The sequence below is a fragment of the Kogia breviceps genome, chromosome 1 (assembly GCF_026419965.1).
Source record: "Kogia breviceps isolate mKogBre1 chromosome 1, mKogBre1 haplotype 1, whole genome shotgun sequence".
In the NCBI taxonomy this organism is placed as follows: Eukaryota; Metazoa; Chordata; class Mammalia; order Artiodactyla; family Physeteridae; genus Kogia; species Kogia breviceps.
In genome coordinates this window covers 125,962,320-125,983,289 of record NC_081310.1, presented here as the reverse complement: position 1 = coordinate 125,983,289, position 20,970 = coordinate 125,962,320, and the positions used below count along the sequence as shown (strand labels likewise).

Here is a 20,970-nt window from a genome sequence, read left to right as displayed (position 1 = left end):
TAAAATAGATAACTAATAAGGACCTACTGTATAGCACAGGGGACTCTACTCAACAGGGAAAAGAATCTAAAAAAGAGTGGATATATGTATATGTATAACTGATTCGCTTTTCTGTATACCTGAAACTAACACAACATTGTGAATCAACTATACTCCAATAAAAATTTTAAAAATAAAATAAAATAAAATTAGTATTATAAAGGTAAATAAAATTCCATCTTAGGAGGACATCATTTTTATGCCAATAAAGACATAAATGGCCTTACTAATGCTTTCAGTAGAATTTCATCTAGAAGTGGCAGCATGACTCAGCAGGCTATTCAGGTCAGTATCTTTAAAAAAATTCTTTGCCTTTTCATACTTGTAATAACTTTTTATTATACTAAATAGTAACTTCTTTCTCTAATAAATAACTATTCTGCCTGAAAACATTTCAGGTGTAACATCCTTATTGAATTTGCTTTTTGTGATACTTATGGTCACTTTTTCTTTTGATTTTTCTATTTTTTATCAGTATAAATGCTTTTTATTTGCAAAATTCTTCAAAATAATTCTTAGTTACTTTTTTTTTTTTTTTTTTTTTTTTGCTGTATGCGGGCCTCTCACTGCTGTGGCCTCTCCCGTTGCGGAGCACAGGCTCCGGACGCGCAGGCCCAGCGGCCATGGCTCACGGGCTTAGGTGCTCCGCGGCATGTGGGATCTTCCTGGACCAGGGCACGAACCCGTGACCCCTGCATCGGCAGGCGGATTCTCAACCACTGCGCCACCAGGGAAGCCCCTTAGTTACTTTAATTGAAATATTAAAAGTATATTTAGAATTACTCTGAACTGACTAAACTTTGAAATGTTACTAACTGTAATAACAAATCAGTTTCACATGTTTGTTGTTTTTATTTATGTAACAGTTGGAAAGCAAAGCCTTGACAATTACAGGAAGGAAATGGATAAATGGTATAGTGCCTGTGGACAGCACAATTGGAAATTCCACTTTCTTTGTTGTCACATGGAAAATACAAAAGCCAGAAATTCTTCACCAAGATCCACAAGGAAAGAACTATAAAACCTCAGATTTCAAGGAAGATAAGCTAAATATTCGATCTGCTTGTCTTCGAAAACCAGGTATTGCAGAGGTAAGAATATTTTTTTATTTTCTCCATGCTTTATCAACAAATTTTGAGGAAAAAATGAAGATAACATCGTATACAGGAGTAGGAAGATATTACAAAAGGTCTGAAACAGCTATTTTTTAAATTTTCAGACAGGTACTTGGACTTACAGCCTTCTAAATAATTATGCCAGCCCTCAAATGCAAACAGTGACAGTGACTACTCGAGCAAGAAGTCCTACTACACTTCCAGTAATTGCAACAGATCACAAGTCAAAATACAGCCCATTACCCTAACCCACTGATTGTTTATGCACAAGTCAGTCAAGGGTTTTTGCCTGTACTGGAAATCAATGTAACAGCCATTATAGAAACCGAAGATGGACATCAAGTAACATTAGAGCTATGGGACAATGGTGCAGGTAATAAGAATCTGCGTCAACTTCCACTGAACTTAAAATCCTACTATAATCACATGACTTAGAAGTCAATATTTCCTATATATGCTAATGAAACGTATTTTAAGTGAATTTAATTTTAATTTTTTTAAAACTTTTAAACTTTTCAATTAGTTATCTTGCCTAGGTATAAACATGAGCACATTAATCTTCTTTAAATTTTATGAACAATTTTGCCTTTCCCATGTAACAAGAGTACAGTTTTTCTCTATTTTCATTAGTGTTGGTGTTTTGCATATGCTTTCTGCAGTTTAGTTATATTTTCCTTATTTTATTAGGATTCTCTTATGAAATAATAATAGCTAATATTAATTGAATGCTTACCATGAATTAGACTTTTCCAAAGTCAAAGGTTGGCAAGTGGCCAAGCCAGGCTTTGAACCCAAGTAGTCTGATTCTAGGGCTCATGTGCTTAAAAAAATGTGCTGCACTATCGCCCAAAACAGTTTCCATCACTAGTGCTCATGAACAGTTGATATTGTCATTTTTACTTTGTTGTATGTCTAATATTACATTTCAACATCAAGATGCTGATACTGTCAAGAATGATGGCATCTACTCAAGATATTTTACAGATTATCATGGAAGTGGTAGACACAGTTTAAAAGGACATGCCCAGGAAAGAAACAACATGGTTAGGCTAAGTTTAAGACAACAACAGAACAAAGCTCTGTACATACCAGGATATGTTGAGAATGGTAAGTGGCATTAAAATAGAAATGTGTCATTTATTTAGGTAAATTATATGTGGCAAGCATTTAAATTATAATGTACTATGGAAAACCTAGTTATATAGTTATATAATCACCTTTATGTTTCAAAACCATATTTATGTTAACAGACCTAGCATAGGACTTTGCTTCCAATATGTTTTGTTTACATCTCCCTCGGTTCATTTACATTGAAAAAAAAATTACTGAGCACCTACTAGGTGGCAAGCATTATGTTAGATGCTGGAGCTACAGAGATAAATAAGGCACCATCTTTGTCCTCAAAGAATTTACAGTCAAGAAGTAAAGACAGATAGGTTAAAAGATAGTACTAAGGGCTTCCCTGGTGGCGCAGTGGTTGAGAGTCCGCCTGGTAATGCAAGGGACGCGGGTTTGTGCCCCGGTCCAGGAGGATCCAGCGTGCCATGGAGCAGCTGGGCCTGTGAGCCATGGCCACTGGGCCTGTGCGTCCAGAGCCTGTGCTCCGCAACGGGAGAGGGCACGGCAGTGAGAGGCCCTCATACCACAAAAAACAAAACAAACAAAAACAAACAAACAAACAAAAAAGATAGTACTGACATTGCACAATGTCTCCTAATCAATTTTATTTATTTATTTTTTAAATATTTATTTATTTGGCTGCATTGGGTCTTAGTTGCAGGATCTTCATTTGCAGCATGTGGGATCTTTTGTTGTGGCACATGGGCTCTTCATTGCGGCACAGGCTCTTCGTTTTGGGGCACGAGCTCCTCTCTAGTTAGAGCCTGTGGGCTCAGTAGCAACAGTGAGCGGGCTCTCTAGTTGTGGCGTGAGGGCTCTTGAGTGCATAGACTTAGTCACCCTGCGGCATGTTGAATATTAGTTCCCAGACCAGGGATCGCACCCATGTCTCCTACATTGGAGGCCGAGTCTTACCCACTGGACCACCAGGGAAGTCCCTCCTCATCAATTTTTAAATGACACAGATAAAACAAGCTTTTTTTTCACTAAAAGCTGTTACTTTTTCAATGGCTGCTATCAATCAATATTAACCCTCTACAGCTGCAAATGAGATTATGAAATAAAGAATAGGTATCACAATATGAAAAGTTACAAAACTGCTTTTTTGGTAGTTAAAATTATACAGAACCTGTCCAGACCTGGAGTCAAAGATGACATGGCAAAAGCTGAAATCGACTTTAGCAGACTAACCTCTAGAGGGTTGTTTACTGTATCAGGAGCTCCTCCTCCTGGTAATCACCCTCACATGTTCCCACCCACTAAAATTACAGACCTTGAGGCTAAGTTTAAAGAAGATCATATTCAACTTTCATGGAGAGCCCCTGGCAATGTCCTAGATAAAGGAAAAGGCAAGTTTGATATTACATTTAAAAAGATCATATACTAAAAGAAATCTCACTGGTTTTCATTTGCTAAAAATGTTCTAATGTCTTATTTATAAATAATATGTATAGATTGTCAACTATGGGCCACCTATTTTCATATGTGAAAACTTAAGCTCCAAGAGATCATGAACTGGCCCAAAGTACTTCACATTAAATAAATTATAAGTTTAACTCACTCTCGTCAGATTCTGTTGTGCCAAACTGCCTCTCACAGTATGAACCATCTTAGAAATTACTTGGAGAAGACTGATTTAAGAGATTTCTGTTGCATTCCTATCTCCCTAACAGGGAAAACATTTTCTAAGAATTTCTGGACTTGCACCATTTCATTCATTGATTGACCTTTAGTTGAATTTTCAGATACTATTAGGTTTTTTTTTTTTTTTTTTTTTTTTTAAGATTTGTGCACTCAGAGGGAAGGCAGCAGAAGCAAGAAGAATGACAATCCTGCCGCCTGTGGAACAAAAACCACATTCACAAAAGTCAGACAAGATGAAAAGGCAGAGGGCTATGTACCAGATGAAGGAACAAGATAAAACCACAGAAAAACAACCAAACGAAGTGGAGATAGGCAACCTTCCAGAAAAAGAATTCAGAATAATGATAGGGAAGATGATCCAGGACCTCAGAAAAAGAATGGAGGCAAAGATCGAGAAGATGCAAGAAATGTTTAACAAAGACCTAGAAGAATTAAAGAACAAACAAATAGAGATTAACAATACAATAACTGAAATGAAAACTACACTAGAAGGAACCAATAGCAGAATAACTGAGGCAGAAGAACGGATAAATGACCTGGAAGACAGAATGGTGGAATTCACTCCTGTGGAATACAACAAAGAAAAAGAATGAAAAGAAATGAAGACAGCCTAAGAGACCTCTGGGACAACATGAAACACAACAACATTCGCATTATAGGGGTCCCAGAAGGAGAAGAGAGAGAGAAAGGACCCGAGAAAATATTTGAAGAGATTACAGTTGAAAACTTCCCTAACATGGGAAAGAAAATAGCCACCCAAGTCCAGGAAGCACAGAGAGTCCCAGGCAGGATAAACCCAAGCAGAAACATGATGAGACGCAAAGTACTCAAGCTGGCAAAAATTAAAGGCAAAGAAAAATTATTGAAAGCAGCAAGGGAAAAATGACAAATAACATACAAGGGAACTCCCATAAGGTTAATGGCTGATATCTCAGCAGAAACTCTACAAGCCAGAAGGGAGTGGCATGATATACTCAAAGTGATGAAAGCGAAGCAACTACAACCAAGATTACTCTACCTGGCAAAGATCTCATTCAGATTTGATGGAGAAATCAAAAGCTTTACAAACAAGCAAAAGCTAAGAGAATTCAGCACAACCAAACCAACTCTACAAAAAATGCTAAAGGAACTTCTCTAAGTGGGAAACACAAGTGAAGAAAAGGACCTACAAAAACAAACCCAAGGGGGCTTCCCTGGTGGTGCAGTGGTTGAGAGTCTGCCTGCCGATGCAGGGGACACGGGTTCATGCCTCAGTCCAGGAAGATCCCACATGCCGCAGAGCGGCTAGGCCCATGAGCCATGGCCGCTGAGCCTGCGCATCTGGAGACTGTGCTCGGTAACGGGAGAGGGCACAAGAGTCAGAGGTCTGCATTCTGCAGAAACAACAACAACAACAACAAAAACCCCACAACAATAAAGGAAACAGTCATAGGAACATACATATCAATAATTACCTTAAACATGAATGGATTAAATGCTCCAACCAAAGGACACAGGCTTGCTGAATGGATACAAAAACAAGACCCATATATATGCTGTCTACAAGAGACCCCACTTTAGACCTAGGGACACATACAGACTGAAACTGAGGGGATGGAAAAAGATTTTCCATGTAAGGGAAACCAAAAGAAAGCTGGAGTAGCAATACTCACATCAGATAAAATAGACTTTAAGATAAAGACTGTTACAAGAGACAAGGAAGGACACTACATAATGATCAAGGGATCAATCCATGAAGAAGATATAACAATTATAAATATATATGCACCCAACATAGGAGCACCTCAATACATAAGGCAACTGCTAACAGCTATAAAAGAGGAAATCAACAGTAACACAATAATAGTGGGAGACTTTAACACCTCACTTACACCAATGGACAGATCATCCAAAGTGAAAATAAATAAGGAAACAGAAGCTTTAAATGACACTATAGACCAGATAGATTTAATTGATATTTATAGGACATTCCATCCAAAAACAGCATTTCACACTTTCTTCTCAAGTGCGCATGGAACATTCTCCAGGTTAGATCACATCTTGCGTCACAAATCAAGCCTCAGTAAATTTAAGAAAATTGAAATCATATTAAGCATCTTTTCTGAACACAACTCTATGGGATTAGAAATGATTTACAGGGAAAAAAGCAGAAAAAACACAAGCACATGGAGGCTAAACAATAAGTTACTAAATAAGCAAGAGATCACTGAAGAATTCAAAGAGGACATCAAAAAAATACCTAGAGACAAATGACAATGAAAACACCATGATCCAAAACCTATGGGATGCAGCAAAAGATTTCTAAGAGGGAAGTTTATAGCTATACAAGCCTATCTCAAGAAACAAGACAAATCTCAAATAAACTAAATTTATACCTAAAGGAACTAGTGAAAGAAGAACAAACAAAACCCAAAGTTAGCAGAGGAAAGAAATCATAAAGATCACATCAGAAATAAATGAAAAAGAAATGAAGGAAACGATAGCAAAGATCAATAAAACTAAAAACTGGTTCTTTGAGAAGATAAACAAAATTGATAAACTATTAGCCAGACTCATCAAGAAAAAGAGGGAGAGGGACTCAAATCAAAAAAATTAGAAATGAAAAAGGAGATGTTACAACAGACACTGCAGAAATACAAAGCATCCCAAGAAACTACTACAAGCAACTCTATTCCAATAAAATGGACAACCTGGAAGAAACGGACGAATTCTAACAAAGGTATAACCTTTCAAGACTGAACCAGGAAGAAACAGATAATATGAACAAACCAATCACAAGTAATGAAATTGAAAGTATGATTAAAAATCTTCCAACAAACAAAAGTCCAGGACCAGATGGCTTCACAGGTGAATTCTATCAAACATTTAGAGAAGAGCTAACACCCATCCTTCTCAAACTCTTCCCAAAAATTGCAGAGGAAGGAACACTCCCAAACTCATTCTATGACGCCACCATCACCCTGATACCAAAACCAGACAAAGATACTACAAAAAAAGTTCAGACCAATATCACTGACGAATACAGATGCAAAATTCCTCAACAAAATGCAAGCAAACAGAATCCAACAATACATTAAAAGGATCATACACCATGATCAAGTGGGATTTAACCCAGGGATGCAAGGATTCTTCAATATACGCAAATCAATCAATGTGATACACCATATTAACAAATTGAAGAATAAAAACCATATGATCATCTCAATAGATGCAAAAACAGCTTGTGACAAAATTCAACACCCATTTATGATAAAAACTCTTCAGAAAGTGGGCACAGAGGGAATCTACCTCAACATAATAAAGACCATATAGGACAAACCCACAGCAAACATCATTCTGAATGGTGAAAAACTGAAAGCATTTCCTCTAAGATCAGGAACCAGACAAGGATGTCCACTCTCACCACTATTATTCCACATAGTTTTGGAAGTCCTAGCCACGGCAATCAGAGAAGAAAAAGAAATAAAAGGAAGAAAAAGAAATAAAAGGAATACAAATTGGAAAAGAATAAGTAAAACTGTCACTGTTTGCAGATGACATGATACTATACGTAGAGAATCCTAAAGATGCCACCAGAAAACTACTAGAGCTAATCAATAAAGTTGGTAAAGTTGCAGGATACAAAATTAATGTGCAGAAATCTCTTACATTCCTGTACACTAATGATGAAAAATCTGAAAGAGAAATTAAGGAAACACTCCCATTTACCACTGCAACAAAAAGAATAAAATACATAGGAATAAACCTACCTAGGGAGACAAAAGACCTGTATGCAGAAAACTATCAGACACTGATGAAAGAAATGAAAGATGATACCAACAGATGGAGACATATACCATGTTCTTGGATTGGAAGAATCAATATTGTGAAAACGACTATACTACCCAAAGCAATCTACAGATTCAATGCAATCCCTATCAAATTACCATTGGCATTTTTTACAGAAGTAGAACAAAATATCTTAAAATTTGTATGGAGACATAAAAGACCCTAAATAGCCAAAGCAGTCTTGAGGGAAAAAAGCAGAGCTGGAGGACTCAGACTCCCTGACATCAGACTATACTACAATGATACAGTAATTAAGACAATATGGTACTGGCACAAAAATAGAAATATAAATCAATGGAACAAGATAGAAAGCCCAGAGATAAACCCACGCACCTATGGCCAACTAATCTATGAAAAAGGATGCAAGGATATACAATGGAGAAAAGACAGTCTCTTCAATAAGTGGTGCTGGGAAAACTGGACAGCTACATGTAAAAGAGTAAAATTAGAACATGCCCAAACACCATACACAAAAATAAACTCAAAATGGATTAGAGACCTCAATGTAAGAGTGGACACTATAAAAGTCTTAGAGGAAAACATAGGAAGAACACTCTTTGACATAAATCACAGCAAGATCTCTTTTGATCCACCTCCTAGAGTAATGGAAATAAAAACAAAAATAAACTAATGGGACCTAATGAAACTTAAAAGCTTTTACACAGCAAAGGAAACTATAAACAAGACAAAAAGACTACCCTCAGAATGGGAGAAAATATTTGCAAACGAATCCACGGACAAAGGATTAATCTCCAAAATATATAAACAGCTCATGCAGTTCAATATTAAAAAAACAAACAACCCAATCCAAAAATGGGCAGAAGACCTAAATAGACATTTCTCCAAAGAAGACATACAGATGGCCAACAAGCACATGAAAAGCTGCTCAACATCACTAATTATAAGAGAAATGCAAATCAAAACTACAATGAGGTATCACCTCACACCAGTTAGAATGGGCATCATCAGAAAATCTACAAACAACAAATGCTGGAGAGGGTGTGGAGAAAAGGGAACCCTCCCCTCTTGCACTGTTGGTGGGAATGTAAATTGATACAGCCACTATGGAGCACAGTATGGAGATTCCTTAAAAAACTAAAAATAGAATTACCATATGACCCAGCAATCCCACTACTGGGCACAAACCCAGAGAAAACTATAATTCAAAAAGACATATGCACCCCAGTGTTCATTGCAACACTATTTACAACAGCCTGGTCATGGAAGCAACCTAAATGTCCATTGACAGATGAATGGATAAAGAGGATGTGGTACATATATACAATGGAATGCTACTCAGCCCTAAAAAGGAACGAAAGTGGGTCATTTGTAGAGATGTGGATGGATCTAGAGACTGTCATACAGAGTGAAGTAAGTCAGAAAGAGAAAAACAAATATCGTATATTAATGCATATATGTGGAACCTAGAAAAATGGTACAGATGAACCAGTTTGCTAGAGAACAAACGTATGGACACCAAGGGGGGAAAGCAGCGGGGTGGTGGTGTTGGTGTTATGATGAATTGGGAGATTGGGATTTACATGTATACCCTGATGGGTGTAAAATTGATGACTGCTGTATAAGAGCCTGCTGTATAAAAAAAAAAAAAAAACTTCTCATACAGAGTGAAGTAAGTCAGAAAGAGAAAAACAAATATCATATATTAATGCATATATGTGGAACCTAGAAAAATGGTACAGATGAACCAGTTTGCCAGGCAGAAATACAGACAGAGATGTAGAGAACAAACGTATGGACACCAAGGGGGGAAGGCAGCACGGGGCTGGGTGGGGTGGTGTGAAGAACTGGGAGATTGGGATTGACATGTATACACTGATGGGTATAAAATGGATGACTAATAAGAACCTGTTGTATAAAAAATAAATTAAATTAAAAAAAAATTTTTAAGATATAACTTGCACTTAGTTGAGTGCACAAAAGTCTTTTTTTTTTTTTTTTTTTTTTTTTTTTTTTATACAGCAGGCTCTTATACAGCAGTCATCAATTTTACACCCATCAGGGTATACATGTCAATCCCAATCTCCCAATTCATCATAACACCAACACCACCACCCCGCTGCTTTCCCCCCTTGGTGTCCATACGTTTGTTCTCTAGCAAACTGGTTCATCTGTACCATTTTTCTAGGTTCCACATATATGCATTAATATACGATATTTGTTTTTCTCTTTCTGACTTACTTCACTCTGTATGACAGTCTCTAGATCCATCCACATCTCTACAAATGACCCACTTTCGTTCCTTCTTAGGGCTGAGTAACATTCCATTGTATATATGTACCACATCCTCTTTATCCATTCGTCTGTCAATGGACATTTAGGTTGCTTCCATGACCAGGCTGTTGTAAATAGTGTTGCAATGAACACTGGGGTGCATATGTCTTTTTGAATTATAGTTTTCTCTGGGTTTGTGCCCAGTAGTGGGATTGCTGGGTCATATGGTAATTCTATTTTTAGTTTTTTAAGGAATCTCCATACTGTGCTCCATAGTGGCTGTATCAATTTACATTCCCACCAACAGTGCAAGAGGGGAGGGTTCCCTTTTCTCCACACCCTCTCCAGCATTTGTTGTTTGTAGATTTTCTGATGATGCCCATTCTAACTGGTGTGAGGTGATACCTCATTGTAGTTTTGATTTGCATTTCTCTAATGATTAGTGATGTTGAGCAGCTTTCCATGTGCTTGTTGGCCATCTGTATGTCTTCTTTGGAGAAATGTCTATTTAGGTCTTCTGCCCATTTTTGGATTGGGTTGTTTGTTTTTTTTAATATTGAACTGCATGAGCTGTTTATATATTTTGGAGATTAATCCTTTGTCCGTGGATTCGTTTGCAAATATTTTCTCCCATTCTGAGGGTTGTCTTTTCGTCTTGATTGTAGTTTGCTTTGCAAAAGCTTTGCAGTTTTATTAGGTCCCATTAGTTTATTTTTGTTTTTATTTCCATTACTCTAGGAGGTGGATCAAAAGAGATCTTGCTGTGATTTATGTCAAAGAGTGTTCTTCCTATGTTTTCCTCTAAGGCTATTAGGTTCTTAAGAAATAATCCTTACTCTCAACAGTTAGTTGAGTGCAGAAGATACTTCCTGTAAATAAACAGATAATTTTACAGAATATGATGAGATATGCCATTGGATGGCCACTTCTGCTTGAGGGTTAAGATCACAAGGTATATCTTAAAAGGCTTTTCAGGGAAGACTATCCCTGACCTAACGCTTGAAGAATTAGAGAAGTTAGCCAAGTTAAGTGAAGATGTCCCAGAGAGAGAGAGGATCACATGCAGAGATTTGGCTATGGAGTTTGAATTACAGTTCAAGGCCAAAATATCTCATTCATTCCAAGTTCCTTAGAATAAATTGCCATCATTCCAGGAAGCTTAAATCACTTTCAGCTTTGCTTTAAATTTAACTAAATTAAATTAGTATTTATTGAATGCCTACCATATTGCAGTATTGTGCTAGACTAGTAGATTCTTCTTTTTTAAAAATTCATTTTTGGCTGCATTGGGTCTTCGTTGCTGCACGTGAGTTTCTCTAGTTGCGGCCAGTGGGGGCTACTCGTCATTGTGGTGCATGGGCTTCTCACTGCAGTGGGTTCTCTTGCTGTGGAGCACAGGCTCTAGGCACGCAGGCTTCAGTAGTTGCAGCACGTGGGATCAGTAGTTGTGGCTCAGGGCTCTAGAGAGCAGGCTTAGTAGTTGTGGCTCACAGGCTTAGTTGCTCCATGGCATGTGGGATCTTCCTGGATACGGGCTCGAACCCATGTCCCCTGCATTGGCAGGCGGATTCTTAACCACTGTACCACCAGGGAAGCCCTAAACTAGTAGATTCTGATGAGGTAAAGCCAATATTACTATTTTCCCTTTAAGGTGGTAAAATGAAAGCAATATGCTTATCAATAGACACTATCTCAGAGGTTGTCAGTGCTGAAAAGCCACTTTCAATGCTCTTTCTCCTGGGTTATAATAAACCCCTTACTATATGCTCTGAAAAGAAATGATGTTTTTTAATCTTTCATTTCCCATGTAGCTATATTTCCTTTTGTCATTATTACACAATGAAAAAAAATCATTCTAAAGCCAAAGGAAACATAAAATACCCATGAAGTGCTCTTTGTATTTCAATATTGAGATTATCATAACAGCTCTGAAATACATTATGACCCTTAAAAATATGGTGAAATTAAAAAGAAACTTCCACTGAAAAAGCCATAAATGAAATTATCTGACCAAATGTTTAATTCTGAATTGAATTCAGTTACGACCAAGCCTTCAGTTCATGACTGGCTTCATAATAAATGTCCCTTATGCTGATTATAGGAACTAAAAGAAGGAAGAAAGTATTTCACATGTACATTGGGAGAGAAAACAAAAAACAAAAAAAACTTCACTGTGTTTAACCTCATATGCCTCAAATAGGTGGGATCTGATCATCCTCTCTCCTTGTGACAAATAGGAAGATACTGTAGTTGCTATCAAATTTTACCCTTAGGCATTGCAAAAGGAGGTAGTAGAAGTATCTCAAAAAATAAATATCTATAAAATTTCGAATAAAAACCTTAAATTTTCTGGGACCCAATTTCCATACCTGTTAAATATGCAAATCAGACTAGATGACCTAGAATTACTAAAACAAGTAGATGTAATTCTAATATTTTATGACCCTCTAATTTTGTTATTTGGGGCATCAACTGAATAACTCTATTGTTGGTCAACAAGTAATATTTTTATTAAGGTATAATTGACCTACAACACTATGTTAGTTCCAGGTGCATAACATAGTGATTTGATATATCTATACAATACAAAATGATCACCACTTTAAGTCTAGTTACCGTCTGTCACCATACTAAATTACTATAGTATTACTGACTATATTCCCCATGCTGTACATTTCATCCCCATGACTCATCTATTTTGTAAAAGTTTGTACCTCTTAATCTCCCTCACCTATTTCACTCATTCCCCCCACTCTCCTCCCCTTTGGCAAATACTTATTTGTTCTCTGTATCTATGAGTCTATTTCTGTTTTGTTATGTTTGTTCATTTGTTTTGTTTTTTCGATTCCACATATAAGTGAAATCATGTGGTATTTGTCCTTTTCTGTCTGACATAATTAACTTAGCATAATACCCTCTAGGTCCATCCATGTTGTCACAAAAGGCAAGACTTCATTCTTTTGTATGGCAGAGTAATATTCCATTGTGTATATATACCACACCTTCTTTATCCATTCATCTATCAATGGACACTTAGGTTGTTCCATATCTTGGCTATTGAAAATAATGCTGCAGGGACTTCCCTGGTGGCGCAGCGGTTGAGAGCCCGCCTGCCGATGCAGGGGACGCGGGTTCGTGCCCCGGCGGGAGGATCCCACATGCCATGGAGCGGCTGGGCCCGTGAGACATGGCCGCTGAGCCTGCGCGTCTGGAGCCTGTGCTCCGCAGTGGGAGAGGCCCGCGTACGCAAAAAAAAAAAAAAAAAAAAAAAGAAAATAATGCTGCAATGAACATAGAAGTGCATATATCTTTTCGAATTAGGGTTTCTGTTTTCTTCAGAAAAATACCCAGAAGTAGAATTGCTGGATTGTATGGTAGTTCTATTTCTAATTCTTTTAGTAACCTCCATACCATTTTCCATAGTGGCTGCACCAACCAACATTCCCACCAACAGTGCAAGAGGATTCCCTTTTCTCCACATTCTCACCAACACTTGTTATTTGTTATCTTTTTGATAAAATACATTCTGACAGGTGCAAGGTAGTTTTGATTTACATTTCCCTGACGATTGGTGATGTTGAGCATCTTTTCATGTGTCTGTTGGGGCCTAGAAATAATTAAGGAGGTCAAATACATGCCCAACACAGTATCAGATACTGTAGTTCATGCAAAAAGAGTACTCTAGTTCATACAAAAACATACTTTTGCTCTCAAGAATAATATGTTCAAATTGAAAAGATAAACTGAACCTCTATAAAACTGGAAAACTCCTTTCCATGCAATAAGAGTTCATGGAAGAGAGTCATAAGAGGATGAAATACATGACCAGGACTTCATGAAGAAACTGGACCTCCTGTTGGACCTTGAAGAATGAGTACAATTTGCATAAATAGGGAGAGGGAGGCACATTCCAGGGAGTCAAGACAGGGATAAAAGGAACTAAATAATATGATCAAAGTCAAGAAAGCAAAATTTCACAATGAAATATTTTGAATTAAAGTAAGGGATGGATGGATAGATAGATAGATCGACCTCAATGGAATGCAGAGAGGATGTAAAGAGTAGGGGAACAGGTCAGATCGATAAGTCCTATTTATTGCAAGACTAGAATTTTAAGGCACAGGGCCTGAATTAAAAAAAAAAAAACAACACTAAATTGAAGTTATTCACCACATGCTTAAAACATCTTCAACATTTCATGAAAAAAATAAAGTCTTCACTTCAAAAGAGATATCTGATGTTTTATTGTTCGTTGCATTTCATAACGTGAGAATATATTTCTATATCGATGCCCCTTGTAGATTTCTAAAACCATTTTGAAATGAAACATTCATCAGCATCTTTCTTTCCTTTCTTGATAAAGTAACACTAATAATAGCTAATATTTCAAACATTTATTAACTCCCATTGTGCTAAATACTTTTCATGAATTATCATATATAATTCTCATCACTAGCATTCCGTAGATATTTGTTGAATGAACTGAATGACCGATTCTCTATTTTACAGATAAGAAAACTAAAGGTAAGAAGGGGTAAATAAATTTTTCTTTGTTACAGCCAGAAAATAGTAGAACTAAGGTGCTAATCAAAGTCTGCCTAGTTCCTGAACATGTTTAATTGGTACACATTCCAGCCTCTCTGCCTCCCTTTGCTCTTTATCCTTATCCCTGGCTCCCACTCTACTTATCTGCTCTCTTCCTCACCCATCCCATTACTCTCTCTCTCAGCTTAATGAGAAATAATACAGACATAGAGTACTGAATATCTTTACTACACTCAAACATTACTGTGTTCCTTGTTCTAAATCAAAAGTGGACTCAGTTCTTCATATTTCTATTTCTAAAAAGAAATCTAGATTCCATTTTTAGTACTATACAATTTTGAATTAAATTCTGTGATTATATAACTAGATAAAAAACTGTTCCCATATTTTTTCTTAAAATAAAGAAGATGGAATAACCAGACAGAAAAGCCAGTGTGCATTTCTGATAGGCCCGTAAATGCAAGGCAATGTGGTAGCAATAAGGCATCCTAGTGATTCTAACATACACGAAATATCTGTTTGTGTTCCAGCCAACAGCTACATTATAAGAGTAAGTTAGAGTTTCCTGGATCTCCAAGGATTTTTGACAATGCTGCTTTAGTGAATACTTCTAGTCTAATACCTAAGGAGGCCAGCTCAATAGAAAATTTTGAATTTAAGTCAGAACCTTTTAAAATAGAAAATGTCACCAAATTCTATATTGCAGTCCAAGCCATCAATAAAACCAATATCACCTCAGAGGTTTCTAATGTTGCACAAGCAGCCAAGTTTATTCCTCTGCCAGAAGACAGTGTCCCTGCTCTGGTACCAAATTTTCTGCAATCAGCTTGGAAATTTTTGTATTAGTTATGATTTTATCTGTATTTTAAACTAGGAATTGTATCAGAACTGAAATTCAATGTTATACATATTTGGTAAACATTTATTTAGAATTTAATTTGCTATACTCATTGTCTATTATAAAGCTCTTTGAAATATACAAGTGAATGTACAAAAGTAGTAAATTTCCTAAGTACTTGATTTTAATAGTTCTAATTAGTCTCAATGTAAGCAAAATGAATACACCATTTACTATCTTTTAAAAATTCCATTTATAGGGCTTCCCTGGTGGCGCAGTGGTTGAGAGTCTGCCTGCTGATGCAGGGGACACGGGTTCATGCCCCGGTCCGGGAAGATCCCACATGCCACAGAGCGGCTGGGCCCATGAGCCATGGCCACTATGCCTGCGCATCCGGAGCCTGTGCTCCACAATGGGAGAGGCCACAACAGTGAGAGGCCCGTGTACTGCAAAAAAAAAAAAAAAAAAAAAAATTCCATTTATTAACTCAATATAAAATAAAATGCAGATTTTACTTGCTGGCTTTTTTTTTTTTGGCCGCACCTTGCGGCCTGCGGGATCTTATTTCCCCAAACAGGGATTGAACCCCGGCCACGCCAGAGAGCTGAATCCTAACCACTAGGCCACTAGGGAAATCCCTACCTGTCGGCTTTTTAAGAAACATTTTCAAAGTGTGCTACAAATTCATTTGGTATTGTATATTAACAAAATCAAAATTCATCCAAGCCATTTGAAAAATATTTATGCATCTACAATAGAAAAAATTTTATGGTAGAATTATTTAGGTTTCATTTTTATTATGAATGAATAATTCATGTTAATATAAACTATAATCAAAAAGAGTATAAAGGGCTTCCCTGGTGGCGCAGTGGTTGAGAATCCGCCTGCCGATGCGGGAGACACGGGTTCGTGCCCTGGTCCGGGAAGATCCCACATGCCGCGGAGCGACTGAGCCCGTGAGCCGTGGCCGCTGCGCCTGCGCGTCCGGAGCCTGTGCTCCGCAACGGGAGAGGCCACAACAGTGAGAGGCCCGCATACCGCAAAAAAAAAAAAAAAAAGAGTATAAAGATAATTTTTCAATGAAATATGGTCCAAAGCAGTAAGGAGGTCAAATTTGTTTTTTATCATTGATTAAAAGTGGTCTATCACATGAGGAGGGGGAAGGGTAAGCTGGGACGAAGTGAGAGGGTAACATTGACATGACAAGTGTAAAATAGATAGCTAATGTGAAGCAGCTGCATAGCACAGGGAGATCAGCTCGTTGCTTTGCAACCTAGAGGGGTGGGATAAAGAGGGTGGTAGGGAGACACAAGAGGGAGGGGATATGGGGATATACGTATGTATATAGCTGATTCACTTTGTTATACAGCAGAAACTAATACAACATTGTAAAGCAATTATACTCCAATAAAGTTGTTAAAAAAAAAACAAAGTGGTCTATCAAAGCTTTGACCCTAGGCATGAAATGACCATTAGACAACAAGAATTTTTTTTTGTATGAATTGTGGAACATCACTAAAGTCCCATTTATATTCTGAGACCATTATTACTAGGTCCTAAGAATATCACCAAGATGCTCCATCAAGGCAGGGATCTTTTTTTGACTGCTGTATCCTCAGCATTTAGAATTGTACTTGACACATACTAGATATTCAATAAACATTCATGAAAACAAACTAATGAACATTTTCATACCATCAAAGAAATTCAAATCTGACCAATTACATCAAAAAATCCACAAGATATCGTGTGCACATGGTATTGTAAGGATTTGATATAATGAAAACTAACCACTTAATAATAGTGATCCGAAACAACACACAGCATTTCAGGAAATTAACTGTATCATGTCAATAGAACTATTAACTACCTAATAAAATGTAAATTAAGCTATGAATATAGCAATAGTGTGATTTTTTTCTGAGGGAGAAAGAGACAGAGAGACAGAGTAACAGTTATATTAGAGGAAAATCTTTTGTTTACAGGCAGGAATATTTCAAAAACTCTTTGAATGTCTGAAAGGAGGAAGTTATATGATACAGCTGGAAAAGTTGGAAAAAAATTATAAGACATTAGCAAACCAAATCCAGAAGAATATATAAAAAATAATAACATTATGACCAAGTTGAATTTATCCAGGGAATACAAAGATAGTTTAATATTAGAAAATCAATGTAATTTACCATATTAATAGATTAAAAAGGAAAACTATATTGTCATTTCAATACACATATAAAATTATATTATAATTCAACCACCATTATTCATTATGAAACCTTTGAAAACTTTATTAACCTGATACTATGAACCTTAATGTCCAATCTTAATCTTTAAAAAAATTTTAAAAGAGGGCATTAAATCTTCAAGTAGGGATGGGAAATTAGACACAAAAGAGGAAGAATTCTAAAATTCTGAGGAAAACAAATCACTTAAGAGTCTATAAATCATAAAAAATTACTGTTGATTATCAAAGTCTCAAAGGGTCAAGGAATAATTTATTCTATCTACTTGGCCACTGTACTGGGAAATGATTTACAAAGCTTTAACAGTCACTGAGGAAAGTAAGATTCCTATGCAGTTAAAAAAAATAGAAGATACAATAGTTGGGAAGAAAGATACAAAACTCTAGTTACCTTCAGGTGACATATAAAATCCAACAGAATTAACAAATAATTAAAACTAGTAAGAGAGTTCTGTAAAGTTACCAGACACAAGATCAATTTATAAAAATCAATAGCACCAGTCTGACACATAAAGAGCTAGATGTCATCACTACCATCCTCCCAAGAAAAAAAGCTGAATAACTGAAAATCAACAATTCTTCTTAGATCCATCCAAGAATTAAGGCCACATCACTATCTGCTGCCCCATTAATATAAAGAATCACAGCTTACCAAGAACAGAAGCCCAGGAGCTGAACCTTGACACTGAAGCCAGTACCAGTAGAACACAAACTATAAATGATGAACTGCAAGAGGCTCAGTGCAGCTAAACTTAAGAGTTAAAAACTTCAGGGGGCCGTAGAGGAACTTCCATACTTTCCTGAGCTTTTGCTCCAGGAGCCCCACCAGGTTCTCAGAAGTGAGAACTGTTGAAAAATTCTTTCAGATTTTTAGCAGGGGGAGAAGGAAAAGTAATCATTTTGAAATATGTCCAGAGCATTCTGTTCTCCTTAACAAAAGGCTGTCCTCAAGGGAAACAATATTACCTAACCATACAGCTTGGGTTTTACAAGAGCCCAATCAACTTTGAGGAAAAGAAATACTCCAATCTCCCCTAGACTTCCATGTGGGGAGAGGAAAATACCCAAATCCAACCCTCACTAGCCTTCCACATGGAGGAAGAGAAATACCCAACTCCAGAGCCATTTAGTTTTTCCTGTCTTATCAAAGGAAAAAACATCTATAAAACGTGTGAAGGTCACAACTTGGGGGACAAGCACACTAAAACAATGAGACCTAATTATAGGACTATAAGATGCTTCCCCTTCCCTCACACCTTATCATCACATGAATAAGGCTGCAGTATATAACAGGGGATTACAGATAGAAGAACTGGAAGCCTCAGAACCAATTTAAGAAGGAGTCTCTAGGGAAGCCCAAAACATCCAAGGAGACAAAAATAGACACTAGAGGAAATTTTTGTCTCTGACATCTAAAGCTACAGCAGTAAGCATACCCTAACTAGTAGCCAGATAGTGTAAAACCTCAGATGGAAGGCCTATTTACCTCAGTTCCTTTCACCCAATACACAATGTGTGGCTTTCAACCAAAATTTACAAGGCATGATAAAGGCCAAAAAATAGTCTGAAAAGACCAAAAGCATCAGTACCAGACTTAGATATAGCAGAAGTTTTGGAATCATCAGATTCAAAATTTAAAATAACAGGAAAATAGAGAAGGATAAATTAGGAGATTGGGATTGACATATACAAACTACTATATATAAAAGGGATAACTAATAAGGACCTACTGTGTAGCACAGGGAACTCTACTCAGTACTCTGTAATGACCTATACGGGAAAAGAATCAAAAAAAGAGTGGAGATTTTATATATATATATATATAACTGATTTACTTCACTGTGCACCTGAAACTAACACAACATTGTAAATCAACTATAATCCAATAAAAATTTTTTAAAAAGAATTAAAAATAACTATGATAAATATCCTAGGGCTCTAATATAAAAAATTGACAACATGCAATAACAGGTAAGTAACATAAGCAGAGACGTGTAAGCCTTAATAAAGAAGCAAAATTAAATGCTAAAAATCAGAAACACTGTGACAGAAATGAAGAATGCCTTTGATGGACTCATTAGTAGACTGGACATGGCCAATAAAAGAATTAGTAAGCTTGAAGATATGTTAATATCTGAAAAGTAAAGAGAAAAAAGAAGAGAAAAAATTGAATAGAATATCCAAGAACTATGTGACAATTACAAAAATTCAATGGGAGTAGCAGGAGAAGGAGAAAGAGAAAGGAAAATAAATTACGAATAGAGCTTCCCTGGTGGCGCAGTGGTTGAGAGTCCGCCTGCCAGTGCAGGGGACACAGGTTCGTGCCACAGTCCAGGAAGATCCTACATGCCACGGAGTGGCTAGGCCCGTGAGCCATGGCTGCTGAGCCTGCACATCCACAACGGGAGAGGCCACAACAGTGAGAGGCCCACGTACTGCAAAAAAAATAAAAAAAGAAAAGAAATTATGAATAATGGCTGAGAATTTTCCAAAATTAATGACAAATATCAACCACATATTAAGGAAACTCAGAGAACAACAAGTAGTATAATAAATTTCAAAAAATCTATACCTAGGCATATCATATTCAAATTACAGAAAATAAAGACAAAAAATCTTGAAAGAAGCTGGAAATAAAAAACGCCTTACCTACAAAGGAACAGGATAAGAATTCTCTTCAGAAACCCTGCAAGCAAGAAGAGGGTGGAGTGATACATTTAAAGTATTGAAAGAGAAAACACCAACCTAGAATTCTCTATCCAGCCAAATTATTCTTCAAAAGCAAAGGAGATTATTTTTGTATATGGTATTAGAGAATGTTCTAATTTTAGTCTTTTACAAGTAGCTGTCCAAAAATAAACTCAAAATGGATTAAAGACCTAAATGTAAGACTGGATACTATAAAACTTCTAGAGGAAAACATATGCAGAACACTCTTAGACACAAATTGAAGCAGTGTTTTTTTGGATCCGTCTCCTAAAGCAAAGGAAACAAAAGCAAAAATAGGCAAATGGGACCTAAGTAAACTCAAAAGCTTTTGCACGGCAAAGAAAACCATCGACAAACAAAAAAACAACCTACTGAATGGGAGAAGATATTTGGAAATGATATGACTGATAAGGGGTTAACATGCAACATACATAAACAGCTCATACAACTCAACATCAAAAAAACAAATTCAATTAAAAAATGGCCAGAAGAACTGAATAGACCTTTTTCCAAAGAGAAAATGCAGATGGCCAACAGGCACATGGAAAGATGCTCAACATCGCTAATCATCAGGGAAATACAAATCAAAATGACAATGAAATATCACCCCACACACATCAGAATGGCTATGATCAAAAAGAACACAAATAACAAATGTT

The 20,970-nt window shown here is 36.7% G+C and overlaps 1 protein-coding gene and 1 pseudogene across 17 annotated transcripts in view; one reads left to right on the top strand and one right to left on the bottom strand.

Annotated features, from left to right (window-relative positions):
* The window catches only part of LOC131755183 (calcium-activated chloride channel regulator 1-like), a 29,738-nt pseudogene extending 14,347 nt beyond the window's left edge, over nucleotides 1–15,391 (top strand).
* The window catches only part of ODF2L (outer dense fiber of sperm tails 2 like), a 339,482-nt gene that overhangs the window by 266,996 nt on the left and 51,516 nt on the right, over nucleotides 1–20,970 (bottom strand). For 10 of the 17 annotated variants that reach the window (XM_067043211.1, XM_067043246.1, XM_067043192.1 and 7 more), the window contains one exon: nucleotides 20,252–20,288. The exons of the other annotated variants lie outside the window; for them this stretch is intronic. The gene's annotated coding sequence lies outside the window, so the exon portion shown is untranslated. The remainder of the gene's footprint in view (nucleotides 1–20,251; nucleotides 20,289–20,970) is intronic. 17 annotated transcript variants of the gene reach the window in all.